Here is a 23,390-nt window from a genome sequence, read left to right as displayed (position 1 = left end):
CCTCAACCATTCATCAGTGGTCGTGCATGTTGTATTGGGAGTGCTATATGCTGTCTATCTTCCCATAGTTCAATACTCTGTTACCCCACAGCTTAAAATAGTGAGCATTGTCTCCTCTGACATCCGTTTCATTAGTAGGATGCTACCTCTGCGCTGGCAGGCATGAAATCAGACTGTCCACACTGAATATCTTGATGTGCTTCCCTGGCATAAAAGTCACAACTGTGCATACGTCTGGCAAGAGTGGTTGCTTTATAGGCTGCATTGCCCTGTTGAAATCCTTGGCCATGAAATGGTTGTACTGAGGGCACAAAAATGCAAAGCTGTCACCTGGTGAAGAAGTCTTACTGACTTGAATGGGCTAATGATAGAACTCCAGAGTACTGTCCATAAAAGATTCCTACCAATAATCTTCATTTTGTCAGACCAGAGAGGACTAAAAGCACAAGTTTTTTCAAAATTCTGTTGGGATGTAGATAAATGTAACAGTAAAATAAGAAGAGGCAGATTTGACAAGTCTAATACTTTCAGAAGCTTTTACAAAAAACATGATTATGTTTTTGCCATATTATGTAAGTGTACTTCACAGATTTTCCATGATCTCCCCGCTGTCCGTCTTTGCTGAACAGGAAAGAAAGCAAAACTTAACCATAGTCTATGACTTATTCTCAGTGGTTTATGTATTAATTCTATTTTTAAGAATTATGTTCACAAAATAAATATTGAAAGTATATGCATTTCATCTCAAAAATTTTATGTCTATAGTCTTTGAGCTCAAAGATACCAAAACGAATGACTGCTGGCATTTTTTTTAATGTCCTTTATCTCTTTCATTGTTTTCATGAAGGAAACTATGAAGTTTTGTTGTCTTATCTTCTTCTTTGAGATAGTATGAAAAGGTGAGATATTGGGAATTTTAAGCCTGTAAGTCTTAAATAGTGTCTTGGTTGGAATCTATCAAAGTATATAGGGTTAAAAAAAATTCCTTTACTTATAATGCAGCTATGAATATTGGAGATTTTGATTTAAAACAGGCACAGATTGCAGATAAAAAGGAAAAAAAAAGTTTCTTTCCTTTTCATTATGTCTAGGTATTCATATTATTGTCAACAGTTTATATATCATTATATACCATCTACACACTAAGTTTGGCTATAAAATAAAGTACTATCTGGAAGAGAAACTCCATGCCCAGGTACAGTCGGGGAACTAATAATAAAAGATTGTGAAAATTCAGCGCCTCAAATTTTAATAAGATGGAAAAATTCAAGTAGTGTGGGAAAATGAAATCTATCTATAGAGGGATTTCTTTCCTAAAGAATCTAATCACTATGTCTAGGCACACATGCACACAGCAGCAATACTCTGAAAATAAATTACACTTGAATATCTCTGGAACAATCTCATTCTAATGACACATTTACTGTTTAGTATTCTAGCCAGAAGGCAGCTGACTGTCAGCCTTCACTACTCATTTCCCAAGGCTAATTTTGTTTATTTGTTATAGATACGGTCAGAGAAGAACTGCACATCTTGTACTGTGTCAGTGGGGTTAGTCACAGACTGCAGTGTGTCACAGAAGAGACTAGGTTTAAGGCAGCAGTGAACAGCTCATCGTGAGTACAAAGTGGAGCAGCTTCTTTCACAGACCCTGGGTTGAGGAGGAGTAAAAGCCATTCCTTGCACAAAATCATGATACAGATCCAGTGAGGATGTGCTATTTTCATTTTATGCAATCTTAAGAAACAAACGTACAGTCTGAGAAACTACATGGTTATTTTTTGGCTTAATTCCTGTATTTTTAGGAAACCATTATAAATTCTTATATCTCTTTATGTATGTACATATAAAATAACTCTAAATATATGTATAAAATTGTCAGTTACTAGATGTTATTGAGTAGAATTCTTCTAGAGAGACTAGAATTTGAAGATCTAGGCATTGGTAACACAATATTAGTTACTTCTGAAGGTAAAAATCTAATAACTCCACACAACTACAAGAACTACATATACACTGGGAGCAGGCATACATTTACTATTTGCTGCTGTTCCCTTTGCTGTACTGTTGTAGCAAGAGGGTAGATCTGAGCAAGAATGGTTTTTGCAGAGCTGGTATACCTAGAGACATTAGAGGAGAATGTCCACTGCATCTACAAAATATTGCTGTTATGTATTAGTATTTATTACTGTCAGTTACTGACGATGGCTTTACTCAGTCCGAACATCCAGTATTATATAGTATTTACATAGAGTAAAACTGAGCAGCCACATCACTCATATATTTGAGAAGGTTTAGGGAAGTACAGTTTCTGACTAAGCTCCTTGTTTGAAAGTGAATCAGCTTAGAGCTTTATGAGAGTGAATAGGGTTGTTCTGTTGTATATTGGCATCTAACATAGCACAACTAACGTACTGTTGATAAATACATGACGTGCACTTTCTGGACAACAAAAGCTAAAAAAGCAGCTTGGCGGAAATCAGGCTTTTGAGGGAAATTATACCATCATTCCCTACATCACATGCTGAGAATAATTCCTCAGTTAGACAGTGAAGCCCTGAGTCCTCACCTTACACCAACAAGTGACACAAGAAGCAAGGGAAAAGTTTCTTATTTTGTTATTGAGGAATGTTATACTAGCAGCTACCTAAGCTCAGAGGTGGAACGGTTTCTGCTTGATAGAGATCATTATGGCATCTTGTGTACAGTCTTTTTTATGTTTGTGTTTGTGGGCCTCAAGCAAGGAAGAAAATTAATCATTTCTATTCTTCTCCAGCTAATGAGTACAGACTCTGAGAACATTCAACTTCATAGAGAAAGCACCACACATGGAGAGTCACATTTGACAAAACAAACAGTTCAGTGCTTTTATTTTGCATTGCCTGAATTCTTAAGATTGAGGAACAATACCTACAGCCATCATACTGAGTTCCTACAAGTCATACACTACACCTTGAATAGCTTTATCTTTTGCTCCTCACAAAAAGTGAAAGAAGAAAACATGAATTAGAAGACATGCCTCACTTCAGGGAGAGAAGTGTGCAGTTCTACAATCCAGAAAAGAATATGTGGTCTCCTGTGGTTCATGATCACATATAAAACACCACATACACATGTGCACAATACAGTGCTTGGTTAGTGGCTCCTGAGAAACTATAGTGTTCAGACTTCCCTCTTATCAAAGGGGCATACAGCCAGAACTTGGAATAACTATGCATTTGTATTTTTTTGCTCAGAAGTAAATAAAAACATATGAAATAATGTTATCCACATTATTATTGCCAAAATAATGTACAGTTCACAGTCCACAGGGTAAAAATGTTTTCACTGTTTTTTCAATGTTTTCCTTTGGAACTTAAAAGTAGCTGTACCTTCTGGGACTTCAGTTGTGTCCTGGCACATTATTCTTGCCTTCCAAGTTCTGTAATGTGCTACTATAGACTTGGACCATACAAAAGCCAGCAGCAGGTCTAGTTCTGCAGTGGAAATCAGCATGTGCCTTAATACTCTGTCCATGGAATGGCTTTGGATTGTTCTGTGAAGTGTGAAATGGATGAAGAAAGGATCTTAACTACTTACTGTTCTGGTCAATCCTTAATGGCTCAGCCTGAGTGGCGCACAGTGCAGGACACAATGGACAGTATTATGCCCCTGTGTTTGGTGGGGCCTAACTGGTTTAGGAAAGCAGCAGGAGCGTAAAGTCATTTTAGTTTAGGCTGAGATTAAACAGTGACGGATACATTTTTTTTCCATGCTAGTGTCATATCTCACCGTCGCACATAGTTGCTATTGAAGGTTGTGAGTTTTGGCATACAGCAATTGTAGGGCAGATCTTGCCTTATTTACTAGAAAAGGCAGAGTGATCACTCTGTTTCCTTCAGTAGGTTACAGCCAGGGGGGATTGTGTAGATCACCAGGGGATACTTCAAATGAACTTCCCCTTCTGGACAAGATACAAGAGGTATGTCTATCCACTTCTCATTTTCATTTTTAATCATTTCCTGGCTGCTTCAGTTAGTGCATCAGAGTAACATTTTTATCAACTACATAAATTGCTCACCTCCAAAATATCACTGTTTAAAATCTGTTACGGGCAATGGAAACAAATGACTATGCTTATAGAGAGCTGTGATCTATTTGCAAACTGCCTGTATGTCTTCTGCAAAGAACAGTTCTTCCTCAGTAACTTGCTAGAGTACTATGTGGGTATCAAGAAGCATGTGGATAAAAGACACCCATAGTCTTGTGCATCTGGATTTCCAAAATGCTTTCACAAACTTCTGCACCAAAAGTTACTAGAGAAGCCATATTTCCTTGGAGCCAGAGGAGATGGGCTGAAAGATGGTTAAAAAATAAGAAGCAAAGAATTGAATGCAAAGCTTATCAGTCGCTTTTTAGGGTACAGTTGAGTCAGCAGTGTTGTTGCCCAGGAATGAGGGCTGGCACTGGTGTTATTCCTGTAGATGAGAATGAATACTTATGTCATTTTCCTCAGAAAGGATTAGATGGAGGATGTTCTGAGTCACTAAGCTGTAGCATGCCTAATGTTAATGCTCCCCAAGCTCTTTATAATTGTACATAGATCCACACACCCACATTCACTGCAGGAGAAAGAACATCACCCTGGCTTAGTTAGTGCAGCTGTCTCCATGTCAGAGGACACGTGGGATGGAGACACATTCATTTCCTTTTGTGCCTCTGTGAAGCCCAACACAGGATTGGGCACTGCTGCACTACACAATTTCCATCTTCACGGACTCAAAACCTCCATCTTGAGCTGCTGGGGTTCTGCAGGGCTTAAGAATAGCTGCAGTGCCTCTCTCTTTTCACATGCCATGGGACACATCCAAGTCCAGTAGCTCTGGCAGCTTAGTAACTGTTAGAGTTCTTACCTAAGGTGACCTGCTCCCTGTCAAATCAAATTAGATGTATTTAAATGTAGTCCTACATTTTCAAGCTTGTGAAAATGTGTATTTTTCCCTAGACAAGGCTGTTAGACAGTCAAAATTCCTTCCTCTGCACTTTAAGAACAGGTAAAAAATAAAAAAGTTTAGTCTGCAAAATATTTCAATAAGACTGTTACATCCCACAGCAATTGTCATGAACACAAGCTATCCCTTTACTCGGAATACTATCCATGAACTTAAACCCAAGGAAAAAGAAAAAAAAAAAACACAGCATAATTAATATTTTACTCATTAGTACTCTTATAAAATTTTAAATGTTTAAGATGCCTATATCAGAAATACTCATTTCCTACCTTTGACCCAAGTCCTGTGCTTTCCTAACTCTCTTCTGACTTTCTTTATTACTTGTGACATAGGAGAATGCTATTTTAGACAATTGTGAAGAAATTTTTTTAAATCGTCACATTTATATAATGAACACTGCAGATAATTATACAAGTCAATAATACGCCACAATGATTCAGTTCCACTTTTTGTCAAAAACTATTTTCCTAATTTTCTTAAAAAAACTGTTTTTTTTTCTTGAAAACTGTTATGTGGAAACCGTGGCCTAGCCTTAAGGCTGGCATTTGGAACCAAGAAGCTAGAAGGCATGTCCAGACTCTGAAGATGATAGGGAGTATGAAAGCAAAGGTCACCCTGCAGACAAGGTAGCCTCAAAGTTCTGTGGACAGCAGCCTGGTAAAACAACCTCTCTCTGTAACCTTTGCTTCCAAATAATATCCTGTGCCAGGCACAGAGGTTGGCACTGTTGCTTTTCAAGAGATTGTTAGTAGCATATTTACAAAAGAGGGACTGCACAGCTCTAAGAACATCCTAAATTGTCTCATGGGCCTCAATTCTTAGTTTTCTGGAGCAGGTGGCATCAGAATGTTCTGTTTGTCCAAAGCAGATGATTATAAACAACAGTATTTGAAGATTAAAATAAAAGAAAACAATCCATATTGATTATTATTCTCAGAACTAAGTCATCAGTGATAAATAAAGTTTAAGTAATTGAAAATCCATTTCAGTCAGAATTCTCTGTGGTTTTACCAATCATAGAACAACTTTCATGCAAAAATTTTGCGGCAAAATGCTGAACTAAACTATATGCCAGATTTTATCCAATCCCACACTTAGCAGTTTTAAATATATTACTTCTATGGAGTAATCCAGCTTCTCTAACAAAGTTAACATGAAGAGTTTGGTGTCTGTTGAAATAAAATATTTCTCTGCATATTTCAATTACACAGATCTTCACTGGAATACTGGTTGTGCCGGCCTAACACTCAGTGATCATCAAAAGATTAAAATCAGACTTACAGCTGTGCATAAGGGCAGTTCTACAGTTTGTTTCAATGAGCAATTATTTCATCAGTGGTATGCTTTGCAAGGAGATACCAGCATGTACTCACAAAGCTCAGAGTCTGGGTTTTTCCTATCAAAATTATTAGTGAAATGCTCTTCTATTTCTTCATCTGTAAACAATGTCCTACAGTTTCTTTGCGTTTTCAATTTGCTGTTTGTATGCCTGTTTTCGTTGCACTGGGAAGAGAGACATCACAACTGTTTCAACATTTTCATTGCTTTGAGTAAAAAAAGCAATATGATCTTCTTTCTGGATTTTTAAAACTGTCTAAAATTTTGATTAAAAATTGAGATCAGTGTGTAAGCCAAAGAAAAATGTCTACATTTCTAGAAGATCATGCAGCTTACTGTCAGATTTTAGTATTGACTTAAGCTATAATTCATCGCAGTCATACTCACTTCAGCTTAAAATTATTAGCTGACATTCCCAGTAGTATTTTTACATCCATTTGGAAAAAGTTAGAGCCTGCCATTCCAATCGTTGTTGTTGTCAATCTTAATCAATTCTCACAGCACAAAAGTGTAGTCTCTTAGCCAATGGCAAATCAATGTTTTGCAGGGCTCTGCTCATGCACTCACCCACACCTATGGCTACTACTCAGTTTCCCCTTATTTCAAGGCAGGGATTGCCAGGCTACCATTAAAAAACTTTAAGTCCCTCCCAATTTTATTTTATTTTTTTCCAATCTTAAGCATATGTTCAGCCTGCATGCCCTGTATACACAAGATCAGGAAGCTCAGCTTTGGCCAACTGGCTTTCAGTTAAGCATATATCACAGGCATTGGGAGCACCTCTGCAACATGCATTACAGATACCCTTTTGGACTACTGCTTTTTTTTTTTTTTTTTTCCAGTAATTGTCCTTTCCCCCCCCCCATTTTTTCTCACTCCATTTGCTGTTTGCACTTACTCTATTACAGAAGACTGAAACTTGTGCTTTTTGGCACAATTTTATCCTTTTTCCTTGAGGGTTCCTTGCAGTTCACCTGCCTCATTTTGCTTTTGAAAGACTTTTTTTCAGAAAAAAATTCTTCAGTAACAGTGTTCAGTATTGGGAAGCCTTTATTTTCATTCAACCAGTAGGTAGGCACTCTTATGATTCATACCAGTTTTGTTGTCTAAAGAATTCTATTCTGACAAAGGCAGTAATTATCATAAAGATCATAAAGATGCATTAACAGATGACATTGAAGTACTTTCAAACTTGGGGACTGCAGACCATTTAATTTAAACCTGCCTTTTGGTACCTTTCACCAGCTGGACCCTACTCTGGCAGGGAAGGAAACAAACCTAGTGCACATTTGACCTGTATTCTACAATCAGCCTCCACCAAATCTCTGAAAAGGGCTTCTGGCTGATGAACTCATGCCAAAATTCTCCCCAAGTGTAGACACTTGTCATTACACAGATGTGTTCAGAATAACTTTGCTCACTACATAATTTGTACAAAGCTAAAGAACAGAAAAGGAAAAAAAGAAAAAAGGGAAATTTTCCTAGTATCAGAGCACAAGCTCTCTAGAAGTTTGTCATTGCAGTTCAAGTCACAAAGTCACCTTTCTGTGCCTGGGAATGGTGATCCTGTTTTGTATCCACCTGAAAATCTGCTTCCAGATCATTATCTCTGATTTCATTCAAATCAAACATTTCCTTTCCCAATCCCCAGGCTATGGGACTGACATACCTTTGCAAACAGAGGAAAACAGGCATATGTTTTGGGTCTACACAAAATGAAAACCTTTCAAAATCTCTCTAGGTCCTTCCTGCACTGTGGCAAATTTCAGAGGCACATCCATCCTGAGGCAGGAACCCAAGCACGGCCCAACACCTTAGATGTTGAAGGCAGCTCTCGGGACTGTTTCCATGTTCCTGTGAAGGCTGAAGAAGCCTTGTGGGCATTTTGGAGGGGTCTCAGACTCTGAGTTTGTCAGAGAGGCACAGGGACTGCATACGAGCTCAGAAAAGCTTCTGCAGATTGTCAGAGCTGGTCTTGGGCACTGTTCTCATAGAAATGCCCAAACTCTTCTTCAAGTTGTAGGATACATGATTCTCAGGGAGGAGGAGGTAATAGACTAGAGCACTAGGATGAGCATGTGGCATGTGGACAGTCCCCTGAGGGGAAAAACAGTTATTTACTAGTAAGTAGTCCCATGTTTTACAGGCTAACACCTGTCCTACTATTCTCCCACTGGTCAGTCCTAAAGAGTAACTCCCACCCCAGGAAGAGGTGGGATTTTAGGGACTTGTAGCCTTTCTTCTGCCTGATGATTCCTCTTTCAGGAAGGAAATAAACAAAATAGGGGTTTGTTCCTTAGGTAAAGTAGATACAAGTGGCACATAGCTGCAGTGGAATTGAGGCTTAATTGTTTTTGTGTTATTGCTGAGGTATATATTAGAGGTTGTACTTGCTTTTCATTTAGGGAAAATCTCATTACTGGTGTAAAGTATGTTGACTCCTGTGAACTCCTTCTGTTCCTCTCTGATTTTAAGTTCTAGACTACTATATCCTGAAATAAATTGTTCCTTATACAATGTATATACTCCTTCTTAAATTCAATACTGAAAAACTATCCTCAGTGGAATTCCTGTTCTGGAGCTTGCTGTTAGCACACTGCATTTTCCCTTATCTCCCTGGTTCAGAGACCTTATGCCATACACAGCAACTGAAAATATTAAAAAGTAGTAGGTAGAGTGTTTCAGCTCCCTTGGCAGATTTTCCAGCACCAAGTCAATATCTGCAGATGCAAAAGTAGCCTCTGTAAATTTTTATTTATTTATTTATTTATTTTTGTAAGCCATCTCCTGATACAAGAAACCCACTGCAGTCAGTAGGAAGGACTCATGCTGCTGGTGTTACGGCTCTGAGCCCCATTCAGAAGCCTCTGCTGAGAGGATGGGGGTGAACGTGCTGCTCTGGGACTGGCAGTGAAGGGAGGCAGCAGCCACAGCCTGCACGCAAGTCACAGAAAGGATACTTTGTGGTTTTGTTCTGAAAACACACTTCCAGGGTACAAAGGCCTTTGGCTCTCAAACTTCACATGCCCCTCTGATTTACAAGCACAGAGCTACTGGGCAAATCTTCTACATTATCATTTCTCCCTGCCTCAACAAACCCAGGTGCAGAACTTCTGATTGAGGCAGCAAAGAATCGCAGAATGGCTTAAGTTGGAAGGGTTTCCAGACCTCTGCCATGGGCAGGGTTGCCACCCACCTGATCAAGCTGCCCTGGGCCTTGAATGCCTCCAGGGATGGTGCACCCACAGCTTCTCTGGGCAGCCTGTGCCAGTGCCTCACCACCCTCTGAGTAAAAGCTTTCTTCTTAACATCTAACCTAAATCTCTTTTAGCTTAAAGCTGCTCCCCTATGTCCTATTACTATCAGAATGCGTAAAAAGTCAGTCCCCCTCCTGCTTGTAAGCTCCCTTCAAGTACTGGAAGACTTCAGTGAAGTCTCTCCAAAGCCTTCTCTTCTCCAGGCTGAACAAACCCAGCTCTCTCATCCATTCTACAAAGGAGAGGTGCTCCAGTCCTCTGATGACCTTCGTGGCCTCCTCTGGACCCAATAGCTCCATGACTTTCATGTGCTGAAGGTATCAGGCTTCAGTACTCCAGATGAGGCCTCACAGGAGTGGACAATCACCTCCCTCTCCCTGCTGGTCACCCCTTTTTTGATGTACCCCAGGATACAACTGTCCTCCTGTGCTGCAAGTGTGCACTGCTGGCTCATGTCCAGCTTTTCGTTCACTAGAACCCCCACATCCTTCTCTGTAGGGCTGCACTCAAGGAGTTCACCTCCCAGTCTACTAGTATCTGGTTTTGCATAGAGCCACGTGCTACATCCTTGCACTTGGCCTTGTTAAACCTTGTTAGATTCTCACGTGACTGCTTTTCATGCCCTCTGGATGGCATCTCTCCCTTCTATTGTGTCAACTGCAAGTTTACTTTGTAAATTTGCTGAAGGTACATTGAGTCCCAGATTGACAAAGGTATTGAAGAGCAGTGGTCCCAAGACGGACCGCTGGGGGATGCCACTTGTGACCAGTCTTCACCTAGACACAGAGCTGTTGACAACACCTCTCTGGCTACAATCTTCCAACCAATTATTTATCCACCAAATAGTCCAGCCTTCAAATCCATATCTCTCCAATTTAGAAATAAGGATGTGGTGCAGGACAGTGTCAAAGACCGTGCACAAGTTCAGGTGAATGATGTCAGTTGCCCTTCCTTGGTCCACTGATACCATCACTCCATCATAGAAGGCCACCAGATTGGTCAAGCACCATCTGCCATTGGTGAAGTCATGGTGGCTGTCTTGGATCACCTCCTCATTTTTCATGTGTCTTAACATCTCTTCCAGGAGGATCCACTCAATGATCTTCAGAGGCACAGACATGAAGTTCACTGCCCTTTAGTTTTTCAGATCTTCTCTTCTTCCTTTCTTGAATATGGAAGCGATGTTTCCATTTTCCAGTCACCATGGACTTTGCCTAACAGCCTCACGTTTTCAAACATGATGGAGAGCAGCTTGGCAGCCACATTAGCCAGTTCCTTCAGAACCTTGAGATACATGTCATCAGGCCCCATGGACTTTCATTCAGCCCCATGAAGTAGTCAAAATAAACTTTCTCCGCTCTTATACTGGGAGGGATTTTGCTCCCCTGACCCCAGCTTAGAAGTTCAGGGACACTAGAGATGTGAGAATTCTGACTGCCTGTGAAGACTGAGGCAAAGAACTCATTAAGTACCTCAGCCTTGTCCATGTCTGAGGAGGCCATCCATGAAAGAAAAGAAAATTGTGATTATATCCCTCAGTGCTTTGCTGTTCTATTATTATCTAGCTTTAATGACTACAGTCTTTACTCAGGAAAGATTCCCTATTGACTTGTGCCAAATACATTTTAAAATATATTTTTAAGGTACCGGAACAAGATCTCTTATGTGTTTTTGTTTGTTTGTTCCTTTTGTTTTGTTTTGTTAGGAGATTGGTGATTTTTTTCATTGTTTGATTATTAATTCTGGTAAAATACTGATGTGGATTACAAATGAGAATTAATTCCAGCATCTCTCTATGTATATTAGAATACTTACATTCTCATATCATGGGCTCACTGCTCCAAAAATAAACTGTACTTAAATTCACAGTGCATTACTGTGCCTATTATGACAAAAGCTTTTCATGAAAGCATTGCCTAGGAAGACTCATTTTAAGATATTCAAAAGTTCTACTCTCATAGTAAAAATATGTATGTTTCAAAATGCTGTTTTCATCTGAATCTAAGATGAAGATCTCCCATTTCCATTATCTGAAACCATATTCTCCTTTCTGTTTAATGCTGTTTGTAATTTTAGAAAGGATTAACTTTATACAACCTGTTTCACTAACATGCATATATTTACTTTCAACCTGCTGTGGTATAAAACATCCCGAATAATAGAACCTTGTGATATTTGGGCTGTAAATGAAGGAATCAACTTGACCAGAACTACAGCTGTGCTGCTGAAACTAAAGCAGTAAACACAGACATCAGTTTTCTTTACTGTGAATATGCTTTCAGGAAATTTGATAATCTAATCATTTCAGTTATCTGAACCATGCTTTTTTTCCAATTTTTGCCCACTTGGATATGGTATCTTCATGTTACTATGTCTGAGTCCTGTGCTAATGAATAACTCCAAGCAGATTTCTATGAGCAGATGCTCCTAAAATGCAACTGGCTATGTTTGATTCTACCTGTCTATGCTATTGTTCTTTTTTCAAGATTTATATCCTCAAAGTATAACTATTCTATAACTTTAATAACGTATTCTCTCTTGCTGTTTTTCATATTCTTTAGGGTCTCTAAGGGTCACTTAGCAAACTGAGGATACCCTCCAATGTAGGGGCATTGACTTTCAATTTCATCTCTAATATTTTCCTTCTCAATGTTATGCATTGTACAAAACTCTTATTCTCCCGAAGTAATCAATTCCCATTTGCTCAATTCTTGCTTTTCTAATTGATTTTCAGTAGAAACTCATTGCCTTCCTGCCATCCTTACTCTGTTAAACAAAATTTTGTTTTTGGAATGTGTCTATCCCCATGTTCATTATTTCACAATGGAGCTGGTTGAGTTCACAATGGAGTTCACAACTTGTATTCAAACTAACTTTATGATAACTGTTTTATCATTGTTTGAGATTCACGGTTCACACTATGTTTTTTGCTGGTAAGAAATACGGTCTCCATCCTATTAAATATATAGTGGACTAATGAATTTGGTATCTAAGTTTCAGTATCTATTGTTTGTTGTTGTTGTTTGTTTATCTTTTCACCACTATATTTAAAACAAACAAACAAACAAACAAACAGAAAACATAAGAATGATTGGACTTAATGATCCTTAAGGTCTTTTCCAACCTGAGCGATTCTATGATTCTATGATTCTATGATAAGTTTTGTAAAAAAATTAAATGAAAAATTTTCAAAACCAAGACTTCAACATTCCCACAGCCATTTATATGAGGGTTCTCAGGTGATTAAATGGAAGCTTATTTTTTGAATTGTTTTCCTCTCACTGAGGTGGGCTATATTGAAGGGAGCGTATTAACAGGAGGAAGAATGACTGTTTTCATGGGTGGGTAGTGATAGGATAAGGGGGAATGGTTTTAAACTAAGATAGAGAAGATTTAGTTTAGATATTAGGAGGAAGTTCTTCACAAAGAGGGTGATGATGCACAGGTTGCCCAGTGAGGTTGTGGATGTCTCATCCCTTGGAGGCATTCAAGGCTGGGTTGAATGGGGCCCTAGGCAGTCTGATCAGCTGGGTGGCAACCCTGCCCACAGCAGGGGTGTTGAAACTAGATAATCTTTAAGGTCCTTTTCAACCCAGGCTGTTCTATGATTCCATGATGCTGTGACCCCTGAGTATAAGGCCTTCAGGGTCAAGACAATAGTTGGACATGAAAGATAAGTTTATATGTGTGTGAAGTGCATTGAGCCATTGCAGAGGTCTGCAGAGCATGTTAAATTGTCCATGACTTGAGCTGAAGTATCCCTTCTCTAGACTGACCATCTCTGTCTCAGTACATGGAGGTTAGTCAAGAGAAAGGGGACTCATCTACTTCAGTGGTCTTCAAAGCCTGTTGCAGGCTTTTCTGAGTGTCAGCAGTGATTTAAGACATAATTTTCCAGTGTGATGTTTTAGTGAGGCAGTAAATAATGCCTAGGAATACTGAGGATTCTGTCATCAATAGGTGCTGTAAAGAAAAAGGATGTTACCTGTTCTAGAATGTACAAAACCCACATATTGCACAGTCCTGCTTTTCATTCATTCTTGTTCTTTGTGCTTATACACTGCAATGATGTCAAACAAATCTATACTTTTGATAATATTTCATTATATTACCTTATCAGATAAACCCAGAAAATTTTAATATTAAAAACTATGGTAAAATCCCAAATAAGGCAGGTAAAAGGGAAAAATTTCAAAAAGATAAAGTGGAGTAAGAATAGCCATGCTAGCAGCAGAGAACATTGGAAGTGTTATTTCCATAATATAGATGAAAAATTAAAGGAGGCATCTTGAATAAGTGCAAGAAAATTCCATTAATCTATTACCAAAATTCAGAAAATCTTCCAGTTGTGCAATGATCTAATGATAGAAAATGAACTAACTTATAAAGACCTCATATTACAAATGAAAACAGTAGATGTAAATGCTGTGCTGAAAGTGATATGTACAGATTTCTGTGAATATTACAATTCTTTTAAAACAAGAAATCACTGCAGTAAGAAAAAGATTACTGCAAGTAGTAACATTAACAGAGAAGGAGGGAATAGTTACTGTACCTGTAGTTCTCGGATATCTGGTAAGCAACATATTAAACAGACAAGGATGCTGTATATTTTGTGGCAATTTTATAACAGAGAAAAGAGCACATTATCAAATGTTTGCAATTAAAGAAAAATTGTCTTGCTCTCTGAAAGCAAATAACCTTACTTCTGGATGCAGATTATGTCCATGCAAAATAGATTTGGCCCATATGTTGAAGAAATGGAACTGACAGTAGTTGATTAGAGAACTGTTCCAGGCACCAAGACACATTCAACTTCTTGTTCTTCAAAGTGATATTACAGTTCAGATATATACTGAAATAAGAATAAAAAAAAATTGTAAAAATTTACTTTCTTTCCCAGAGCATCTTTGGTATGTCATATGTACAAGAATGAAATCTATAATTTGACAGACAGACTCAACAGTATCAGTAATTTGCCCATTTTAAGACAGCAGCAATAAAGTCTCCAAAAACAAACTGTACAGGATTGAGAATTAGAAGTATCCATGTCTACCTTTTTGAATAGGAGGAGAGCAGATGAAAAGAACCATCTCAAATACGAAGTTTTATCAAAATGTGATGAAAATGCAGAACAGGCCTACATAAAGTGGTGGCGATTCTTCAAAGTCCATATCATAAGTTTGACTGTAAAAATGATGCTCTGGAGTGGATTCACACCTCCATTGAAGGCCAGGTTAGCTTCAGTACATGTTAAGAGGGACTACATGCAGAAGGCAATGCAGCCCAAAGAGAAAGAATAGCAGAAATACACCTCATCACAAGCAGAGGAAAGTAGGTATGGGCATATTCATCCACACAGTATCATAATGCTCTGCTCTCTGGAGCACCCCTGGAGAGATGCTCCCAGTAAGCCATTCCAAACCAGCTGTTTCTTCACCAAAATGAATTACTAATAAATATCCATGCCTGGATTTAGCTATATTTCCTGTTAATCTCTTTACAGTTATTTTCATGGCATTTGAGATCTTTCCCATTTTCCTAGACATTTTGTGTCCTGGTCCACTGAACGTGCAGTACTACTTCTAAGTTATTCCAGTCAGTGATTTTGTGCTTTGTCTTAGGTAGGAGTTTGTGCAGACAGTGAAGTTATGGGCTACATCATCCTGCTATCCCCAAGCATTACTGAATGAAAGCAAGTACAGTGCAAACAGCAGCACAACTTTTAAAAGAGAAATGGACACAGATGCCTTCATTTTAAACTCATATACTTGCACCCAAACTAAGATGAGAAAACTCTAAGTGATAAGCAAAGCTTGCTAGCCTTAGAAGTGTCACTGCTGGTAATGTGAAGGTTTGCAACAAAACAACCCTTAGGGTAACTGGATTCTGAATTTCTCCTCTGGACATTTAATGAAAACAAAAACCAACCAAACAAAAAAACCTATCATGGAAAAAAATTGATTTCTTTCTTTTCTTCTTGTATTTTGAGGAGAACAGAGAAATCATAATATTTAACCTTAGGATGTATGAACTGAAGAAACAGTCATTGCGAACTTCACTTTCTGCCGTGGCTTCTCAGTTATACTGGACAGTGGCTTAGCAACTTCATCCACCAGTTCCCTCCATATTCACGGATGTATCTCATCAGATCTCATGGATAGTCTTGAACCTGACTCTTTCCCAACATGAATGTTTCTTCATTTTCCCAGTCCCTGCCTTTTCCTTCCATGATTTTGGGAGTGTAACTAGAGCTCTTGCCTGTAAAGATTCAGGTCTAAATGCTGTGGAGTACCTCAGCCTTCCCCATGTGCCAGGTAAACAAGTCTTCAATTTACTCCAACGGAGAGTCCACACAGTCTTCCTTTTACCACTGACAGACTTGTAGAAGCCCTTCTCGTTAGCTTCAATGTCCCTGGGCAGATTCAATTTGATCAGGGCTAATCTGATTCTATGATTCTATGATTGCAACCTGATCTCTGTTTGCTGAGATGTGACTGTTTGCATCCTAGTTTACCTGTCCTCACTTCCATAGGACATCTAGTTATCAGGGTAATTTCAGGACAACTAGTTATCAGAATAATGTAGACTCACTCCAAGGGAAGAAATCTTGATTACTTTTTAGAATCTGAATTTCTGTTTTCTAGAAGCATGTCTCATTCTTCTTTCTTGCTCTTATACATAAACACTATTCAGAAGTCACACAAACTCGTGAATCAACAAGAATAAACTAATCTTCAAAAAGTTTTGGATGTCTACCAGAGGTCTTATTTTTCCTTGTCTATCTAAAAACTTGTCCTTTATCACAATATTATATTAAAACACATTGTTGGAGATGCTCTATGATAAGTAGTCAGCAGAATTATTAAATCTCTGTCCCTGAAACATATTTTTAATGTTTTAGTATAAACCAAACTGTTTTTGTAAATTAATCTATAAATTAAGCCTGTATTTCGCCGTTTGTAAATCCATAATTAATATGCATTACATTCTCTGGAAACTAATTGAATCAAAATGTATCAGCCTTTGGAACAAAGGCTGCTGTACTCTTTTCTCTGAGATACTGCTTTTGAAAACACAATGACAAAATATCCTTTTTTTTTCCTCATGTAATTTCTTCAGCTGTTCTGTGAATTGCTGCTCGTAACCATTCGTAAACAACTATCTCAGCAACAGAGCCTGTTACTCACTCTTATTCTCCAGACAGACAAACTCACTTGTGGCTCTAAAGTTGAATTGCCTACGAAAAGAATGACAGTAAAATTGCAAACTATTAAAAATATACATCTTCATTCAGATTAATTAGTATGCAAATTATAGGAGTAGTTCATCAAAAAGGGTAAAAAAACCTATTCTGATTCTTGCTGATAATTTTACCCATTGTTTTAGTTCCTTGTATATTATTTCTACTTTAAAAATCACATCTCACTTTGAATAAAAATAACTCCTTCAAATTCTTCATCTTATCTTGCTCTGAATTATATACAACTCTACCTACATTGTAACTCTAACCTTAGATTGTTAGGTACAAGCGTAACAGTGTTCTTTTGTTGGTGTTATCACTACTAGCTTTATCTCTCTACTTCTAATACGTGCTAACTCCTTTAGAGAGATAATTGTCATCCCCATTTCAGCAGAGCTGCAGTTTATGTTGCGCTATTCCTACCATCAGGCTCCTTTCCATGACCTGAAAATATTTTTGAAAATATTTTTGATGGGGAAACTTGCCAGATATAATAGCTTGATAGGAATTTCCAATGGAAAATGAATCACTCTCAGAAAATTGGGAGAATTAAACCAACTGCAACTGCTTTCCCCTTTGAAACTTAGGACAAAGCTCAAACAGTTCTTTCACAACACAGCTTGTAGGTATGCTCACATGTATAGGTAGAGAGAATTAGATGTTTTACATTCCAAAAGAGCCAGTGCTGTTGTGTATGCCTCACTTTGCGTTCTGACACTGCTTGGTGTATTGAAGTGACATGATATCTGTACTTGCTGTATGCTTTCTTTTAACCTCAGCTTGAAAAACCTTACGTTATCTATAATCTCATGTGGTTAAAAAAATGTGCATTGAGATGGAAGCAGGACAGTGAATATGAGTTGCTTACTTTATGGTGACCTGAAGGATCTGACCTGGAAGCAGATTTTTTCTACAGAGAAAGAACATTTGTTGTCAAATTTTGCCAAATTCTTCCCAGCTCCTTCTGAAAGCAGACAGCTGTAATCCTGTATTCCTCACAGTATTCATTTTTGAAGTCCTCATATTTTAGCTCTAAGAGTTTTATCCATAAGCAGCACTGTTGGATCAGGATCAACTGTTTTGCCTTTGTGCTGATTGTTTTGAGCTCTACTTTTTATGAAAGTGTCAGCTGAAGACAAAAGATGCCCATGTTCCTTGAAATCTGCTTTTTCCAAAGCCTGGAAGATTCAGTGGGAGTCTTTTCATGGGCTTTTCTCAGTATAAAGAAGGATATGATTAGGAACTGTAATACTATTTTTTCTTTTTTGTTCCCTCAGTTGGTTAGGCCAGGCTTTCTGGATGTTCCTACTGTTGAAGGACAAGAGTTTTTGCTATCACCTCAAGTGGAAGGCATGCATAATGGTAGCATGTGATAATTCATAGAATCAAAAAAACACATAGTGCTTTGGGTTGGAAGGGAGATTAATCCAGCTGTGGGTTGGAAGGGAGACCATCCAGTTTCAAGCCCCTGCTATGGGCAGTTGCCACCCACCAAATCAGGCTGCCCAGGGCCCCATTCAACCTGGCCTTGACACCTCCAGGGATGGTACATCCACAACTTGTCTGGGCAGCCTGTGCCAGTGCCTCACCACCCTGTGAGTAAAGATTTTCTTCCTAACATGTAACGTAATTCTCCCTTCTTTGTTTTAAAATCACCCCACCTTGTCCTGTCACTATCTGCCCATTTAAAAAGTTGGTTCACAGAACTCAGATGCAAATACTGCAAACCTAATGGTATAGAGATGTATTGATTTTTGTAATAACAACAAATCAGTGATAGTGATACTTAAATGCTATGCATAGTTAAATATTTTTTAACTGAGATTTAGTATGTTAGTAATAGCAAACAAAAAAACCAAAGCCTAAAAAATTAAAATATTTTTGAAAGCTTTGTCAAAAATTAAATAGTAATCTATATTTTGCTAACATATAGTTTAATTCATTACCAAATATGTAATTCTGTAGGCTTATAAGTGTTAAATAAAACATCTTTCATGAATATCCAGTCAGAACATCAACATCACATGGCCTGAAAAATTGACTGGTCTTGATGTGAAGTGACAAGTGGATTGAGAATCCATCACATTCCCCAGTAAAGTGTTTCAATGTTCAGTTATGTATGCCAACTTTATTTCCAGTGTGAATTTCTTTGCCTTCAGCCTCCAGCTATTAGATTTGACTGTACTATTTTCTGTTTAACTAGAGAACTGTCAAAGACTGAGGTACTGTTCTGTTCCCCTAAAGAAAGCCTGACTATCAGAAGAACATATGTTAAAACTTTGGTGTACATTAGCTCACAACAATTTTTTTCCATTACATCTTTCCATGCCATGAAATCAGCCTGCACATACTGAATGTCTTTAAAGTAACAAGGGACAAGAAAACCCTCCTTAGAAGGTTGAAGTAGAGTCCCTGCTAAGCTCTACTTGTAGCAAGATGCAATGGCAAATAGATTTCGCTGTTTCTTCTCTGATTACAGCTTTGGGGTCTTGGAAAATTTCAGCTGGGAGCAAGACATGTCTATTCTTCCGCTCCCAGTCCTGGAATAACTGAAAGAAAAGTCACTAGAGGACGGAAGGTTACTTCCCATTCAGCATTTCTTTGCATTATGGGGCAACTCAGACTTCAGCTGCAAGTTGCCATACTCAGTTTTTCTTTTCCCTTCTAACGGCAGTTGACAATATACCACAGTCTATACCTTGAAAGTCTAGCAAAATCATGCAAAACAAAAAATGGTTCTGAAAGGCCAAGGAACAAGGGAAGGGAAGGGAAGGGAAGGGAAGGGAAGGGAAGGGAAGGGAAGGGAAGGGAAGGGAAGGGAAGGGAAGGGAAGGGAAGGGAAGGGAAGGGAAGGGAAGGGAAGGGAAGGGAAGGGAAGGGAAGGGAAGGGAAGGGGGAAGGGAAGGGAAGGGAAGGGGGAAGGGAAGGGAAGGGGGAAGGAAGGGAAGGGAAGGGAAGGGAAGGGAAGGGAAGGGGGAAGGGAAGGGGGAAGGGAAGGGAAGGGAAGGGAAGGGAAGGGAAGGGAAGGGAAGGGAAGGGAAGGGAAGGGAAGGGAAGGGAAGGGAAGGGAAGGGAAGGGGGAAGGGAAGGGAAGGGAAGGGGGAAGGGAAGGGAAGGGGGAAGGAAGGGAAGGGAAGGGAAGGGAAGGGAAGGGAAGGGAAGGGAAGGGAAGGGAAGGGAAGGGAAGGGAAGGGAAGGGAAGGGAAGGGAAGGGAAGGGAAGGGAAGGGAAGGGAAGGGAAGGGAAGGGAAGGGAAGGGAAGGGAAGGGAAGGGAAGGGAAGGGAAGGGAAGGGAAGGGAAGGGAAGGGAAGGGAAGGGAAGGGAAGGGAAGGGAAGGGAAGGGAAGGGAAGGGAAGGGAAGGGAGGGGAAGGGAAGGGAAGGGGGAAGGGAAGGGAAGGGAAGGGAAGGGAAGGGGGAAGGGAAGGGAAGGGAAGGGAAGGGAAGGGAAGGGAAGGGAAGGGAAGGGAAGGGAAGGGAAGGGAAGGGAAGGGAAGGGAAGGGAAGGGAAGGGAAGGGAAGGGAAGGGAAGGGAAGGGAAGGGAAGGGAAGGGAAGGGAAGGGAAGGGAAGGGAAGGGAAGGGAAGGGAAGGGAAGGGAAGGGAAGGGAAGGGAAGGGAAGGGAAGGGAAGGGGGAAGGGAAGGGGAGGGGAGGGGAGGGGAGGGGAGGGGAGGGAAGGGAAGGGAAGGGAAGGGAAGGGAAGGGAAGGGAAGGGAAGGGAAGGGAAGGGAAGGGAAGGGAAGGGAAGGGAAGGGAAGGGAAGGGAAGGGAAGGGAAGGGAAGGGAAGGGAAGGGAAGGGAAGGGAAGGGAAGGGAAGGGAAGGGAAGGGAAGGGAAGGGAAGGGAAGGGAAGGGAAGGGAAGGGAAGGGAAGGGAAGGGAAGGGAAGGGAAGGGAAGGGAAGGGGGAAGGGAAGGGAAGGGAAGGGAAGGGAAGGGAAGGGAAGGGAAGGGAAGGGAAGGGAAGGGAAGGGAAGGGAAGGGAAGGGAAGGGAAGGGAAGGGAAGGGAAGGGAAGGGAAGGGAAGGGAAGGGAAGGGAAGGGAAGGGAAGGGAAGGGAAGGGAAGGGAAGGGAAGGGAAGGGAAGGGAAGGGAAGGGAAGGGAAGGGAAGGGAAGGGAAGGGAAGGGAAGGGAAGGGAAGGGAAGGGAAGGGAAGGGAAGGGAAGGGAAGGGAAGGGAAGGGAAGGGAAGGGAAGGGAAGGGAAGAGGTAAGGGAGGTAAGGGGAGGGGAGGGGAGGGGAGGGGAGGGGAGGGGAGGGGAGGGGAGGGGAGGGGAGGGGAGGGGAGGGGAGGGGAGGGGAGGGGAGGGGAGGGGAGGGGAGGGAGGGGAGGGAGAGAAACAAAATATGTACCTTGGTGTATGTTTTGTACTCACTTTAACCCAGAAGCTGTAGCATGAATTATTCCATGGACAGAACATGTGTTCACCAGAAAAGGAGATATAAGCTCTATCATTTCTCTTTTGGCTAGAAATACAAAAGTTTCCCAAATTGTTATTCAGTGCTCTCATGTTTCAGACTGGTAGTTAACAAATTAAGCATTTCTTTCAGTTGTGGGTGCCTTGCTTATCCTTTTGCCAGAATAACTTTTTTTCCTCCTGCTTAACATTTTATTCATTAACATTCATTGTGTTAAAAAACTGTCAAAAGACTAGTTTTAATTTTTTCATAAAGAAGAAAAGCAAAATATTGTGTTTGTCTTTTAACTGCAATGTACAGTGCCAGGGCTTGCTATAATAAGCCACTGTCTCATATGAACGTGTTTTAAACAGCCTTCAAACTCACATTCTGCTTTTACTTGGTGCCATATTTTTACTTTTTTTTGTTGTTGTTGTTCTATTAATAATAGGCATTCCTTTAACCTCATTTGCCATTCTTGTAAGTCAATGTTCTTCTGCTTCATTTGCAGTTAGTGAAAGTTCTTATTAATTAAAATGTTACAGTGTACATGCAGGTGTCCTCTGCTGACTTCTATCACATTTAATGAGAAGTCTGAATGTAAAATGTTGCACTGCTCTTTTGGACTACACAGAGAGCAGTGACACGGTGTCATTTGGAGCCTTGATAATAGCAAACAAGCCAGGTTCCTGTTCCACATGCTCTCCTAAGACAGTGCTCACGTTGTCTTTCATTTTGTAATTACTCACTGAATGTGAAAAGAAGAGGCACAATCCAGGGAAAAGAGATAAGAAATGGAAAAAGTATACTTATTTTATTTGGCACTCCTGCTACTGTTTGATGCCTTGCTTATCTCACCACCACTTGCCAAAGAAACACAGAATAACAGAATAGCATTTTCTTTTTGGAAAAGAAAAAAAGAAAATGCTAAAAAAAAAGTTGGTTATGTTCTGTTTTCACAACAAAATAATTTCATATGGCTTATCTGTATGTGGTCCCTGTGATGGAAAGGAGGCATTAAAAAGGAATGCCTTTCATCTTTACTCTGTGGATTTTCCACTGCCTAAGCATGAGCATAAGCATTGGTCTCTAAGATGCAAGAGGACAACTTCCTTTCAGCAGCTCTGAAACCAGGCAGGAAATTTCTTAGACATCGAATCTCTCTTACCAATGCACCAATGATTAGAAATGACCACACCACAAGGCCCCCTTTGTCTCTCTCTGTCTGTTTTTTTATTATCATTTTATCTTCCATATATCATTTTATTCTCCTATAAAAGCTGGTGTCTCACTATCTGCTACATTATCTTCTTCTATTTGTGAGGAACTCCTCTGTACCTAAGTTTAAATTTAGCAAGAATATTGAGTCCTGTAATGCCAAACATTGGTTTCCTATAAATCAGTTGTCTTCTCTACTACACAATTCCTGCTTTGTGTGCTCTACTTTTTGCAGGGACCGAAAGTGGACATTCATACCACACCTGAGCTAGGTCTTTTTGCAGTAACGTACAGCATTGTCTGGTGTATGTGGACTTGGACGTTTGCTATTTTTCTACCAAAGAAGGGTGTTGCTTGCACAGTCGCTATTTAGTATGGGTCCTAGGAAATGTTTACATCTAATAAACATTCTGGGTATATTGCTCAGCAAAGGGCTTCACCATGTGCTAATAAAAGATTTTAAAAACTTTAATATAGCAAAGTAACTGTCAATGATAAACAGATAATCTCAAGGCATTCATATCTGACAAAGCTTCTATGCTTGCAGAGTTTCTGTGCAAGAAGTAAAGCAAAGGGGAAGTACTTATCTCTCTCCAGATATAAGGAACACAGACCTCAAAATATTTTCTTCAGTATCACACCTAAGTTAGACACTTAAAATTTCCAAAAGTGAAAATATCACACAATTATCCCTTATTTTACTATAAAACTAAGCATAAAGCCATGTTTAAAACCCATCAAATAAAACAATTATCTGCTCCCAAATGGGATCTTTGTGCTAAATGGCAGTAAGGCATAAAGGTCCATCTCAGAATGGATGACCGAGATCAAGTATGACCAGAGCTATGAATATGCCCTGGTATCTCAAGGAAATGAAATTAAACTAGAAGGCAGGTTTACCTCATGTATAAAGAAAACCTTTGACAGAAGTAACAAAAAATGTTTTT

This window comes from Gallus gallus, chromosome Z, assembly GCF_016699485.2.
Source record: "Gallus gallus isolate bGalGal1 chromosome Z, bGalGal1.mat.broiler.GRCg7b, whole genome shotgun sequence".
Lineage (NCBI taxonomy): Eukaryota > Metazoa > Chordata > Aves > Galliformes > Phasianidae > Gallus > Gallus gallus.
This window is presented reverse-complemented; position numbering follows the sequence as displayed.